We start from the raw sequence: 2921 nt of genomic DNA, 5'->3' as shown, positions 1-2921 counted from the left end.
CCCTGTGGGATCGATATTTTTATTACTACAAGCGAAACCGTGCACTTGCGGAAATCGCTCAACAAGTTTTTGGCGCCGTTGCCGGGGATACGCCAAAATTTTTGACAAAATTTTTATTTTTCGTATTTTATTTTCGAATCTAGGTTTACACATTATTTTTATACAACTTTTACATTTTATTTATTTTCAGTTTTTATAACATATTTGTTTTCAATTTTGTTTTGAAGGTAGTTTGGTTCGTGCAACAATTTCAAGTTCATGCGCAGTTCGCGAAGTTCGGGCACGCCACCAGACCCACTTGATCCAGAAATTGAAAGAACACTTAAGAAAAACAAGAAAGACAAAAAAAACAAAGACAAAACATCCTTAAAAACCAAAGTAGTCCAGCCAGAAAATATGGCCGATCCACCGACACTTATGGATTATGCTAGGCCAGGAATGGCCGGTGTAACTAATAGTGTAGTTAGACCCCGTATAAACGCAAATCAATTAGAAATTAAGCCTGCTTTGCTTAATATGTTGCAAAACAACGTAACGTTTTATGGACTACCTAACGAAAACCCTAATGCCCATTTGACAAATTTCTTAGAAATTTGTGATACTTTTAAAATTACTGATGTAACAGCCGAAGCAATCAAACTTCGCCTCTTTCCTTTCACTTTGAAGGATAAGGCAAAAATTTGGTTAACTTCTACGCCTGCTGCAACATTTGAAACTTGGGACCAATTAGCCCAAGCGTTTTTATCAAAATATTTTCCTTTAGCAAAAACCGCAAGAGTCATCAAAGAATTGACATCTTTTACCCAAAATGATAATGAAACTCTTTATGAAGCTTGGGAACGTTTTAAAGAACTTCAACGTTTATGCCCACACCACCAATTGCCAGATGCACTTTTAATGCAGACATTCTATAATGGATTAAATCCTACGACTAGAGGTTCATTAGATGCTATGTCTGGAGGGTTATTTATGAAGAAGACGTTCGTCCAAGCAAGAGAACTTTTGGAGGAAATGGCAATCAACAGCAGTATGTGGCCCGCAGAGCGTGGACATATACCAATGGCGAAACCATCATCCTCAGGTACATCATCGGTTAAAGGTATAATGAATCTTGATCCAGTTGCGATGTTACAAGCCCAATTTTCTGCCTTATCGCACAAAGTTGATAGGTTTATGGCACCGTACGATCCTAATGATAATTCGATCCAGACAGACATTGATTACGAAGGTATGAATGAGATAGAACAGGTAAATTTTGTCCAAGGACAAAACCAAACTACTAATCCTTATTCTAATACTTATAATCCTGGATGGAGAAATTATCCTAACTTTAACTGCAAATGCTAATCAATATCTTGTAAATAATTATCAAAATCAAACAAGAGATACGATTAGAACTTTATCTTCAAAAATCGACAAATTTATAGATGCTATGAATGGAAAGGTAAGTAATCAAGACGATGGTTTTAAACGGATCGAAAGTAAATTCGATCAGCTTATCAAAAACCAATCATCTAGCATCCATAATTTGGAGGTTCAAATTGGACAACTTGCTAAATCAATTCCATCCCACAAAGAGGGAAGTCTTCCTAGCCAAACGGAAGAAAATCCGAAAGAGCATGTTAAGGCTATCACTCTTCGCTCAGGGAAAAACTACTTAGGTCCGGAAATGCCCGAAAATTCAACTTTACCTGGAAATGATTTACTAAAATCCAAAGAAGATACATTAAAACAAAAAGATACACCAATTGACTCTAGTACGAAACCTTTTGTACCAAAGCCACCTTTTCCACATAAGGTCCGAAATAAGGACCATGATAAACAACTTTTATCATTTTTAGATAAACTTAAAAATTTGCATATAAATTTAACATTCATGGATGCAATTACGCAAATTCCTAACTATGGAAAATTCTTGAAAGATTTAATTTCAAAAAAGATTATTTGGGAACGAATTTCATCCATTTCACTTACTGAAGATTGTAGTTCGATAGTATCAAGCAAATTACCTACTAAACTCAAAGATCCCGGATGCTTTACCATTCCGTGTAAATTGGGAAATATGGAATTCCCAAGTTGTCTTTGTGATTTAGGAGCTAGTATAAACTTGATGCCATTGTCTATTTTTGAAAAATTAGGTTTAGAAGAAGACATCAAACGTACCAATATGGTTTTGCAATTAGCGGATCAATCCACTAAAAGACCATATGGTATAATTGAGGACGTTTTAGTAAAAGTTGACAAGTTTATTTTTCCTACTGATTTTGTTATCTTAGATTTTGCTTATGATGCTAATTGTCCGCTAATCTTTGGTAGACCGTTCATAAACACGGGATGTGCTCTAGTTGATGTGTCGGAAGGAAAAGTAGTTTTAAGAATAGGTGACGATAAGATCGAGTTCGATATGAATCAAGCAATGAAATATCCTATGGAGGATTTCGCCTGTATGAAACTTGATTTAGTTGAAGAATGTGTTAATGACATTGTTCAAAGAGAAGAAATAATAGAACCTATAATGGGTGAAGAATTAGAAGATAAGGACCCAGAGCCTTTGATTCGAGAAGATGGACCAGTTCCGCCTTCAGTAGTAGTTCCACCTAAATTAGAACTTAAAGAATTACCAAACCATCTGAGATACACTTTCCTAGGCGGAAGTGATACTCTACCTGTAATCATCTCTAACAAATTAACAGAAAATCAAGAAGAAAAATTGAAAGAAGTTGTTAGAAATAGAATAGGAAGTATGGGATGGCAGATTTCAGATTTAAAAGGAATTAATCCTAGTATTGTAATGCATAGGATTCACTTAGAAGAAGATAAGCCACCTAAAGCGGATAGACAAAGACGTTTAAATCCGAATATGAAAGAAGTAGTTAAAAATGAGATTACTAAACTTTTAGACAATGGAATCATTTATCCTA

General features: G+C 35.1%; 1 non-coding gene across 1 annotated transcript; it reads right to left on the bottom strand.

The window, feature by feature from the left end:
• Window positions 1-774: 774 nt before the first annotated feature.
• On the bottom strand, window positions 775-881 carry LOC136210125 (small nucleolar RNA R71). Its single transcript, XR_010677832.1, has one exon. It is a non-coding gene; the product is annotated as a small nucleolar RNA R71 (small nucleolar RNA).
• Between the last annotated feature and the right edge of the window lie 2040 nt (window positions 882-2921).

This window comes from Euphorbia lathyris, chromosome 10 (genome assembly GCF_963576675.1).
Source record: "Euphorbia lathyris chromosome 10, ddEupLath1.1, whole genome shotgun sequence".
In the NCBI taxonomy this organism is placed as follows: domain Eukaryota; kingdom Viridiplantae; phylum Streptophyta; class Magnoliopsida; order Malpighiales; family Euphorbiaceae; genus Euphorbia; species Euphorbia lathyris.
This window is presented reverse-complemented; position numbering and strand designations above follow the sequence as displayed.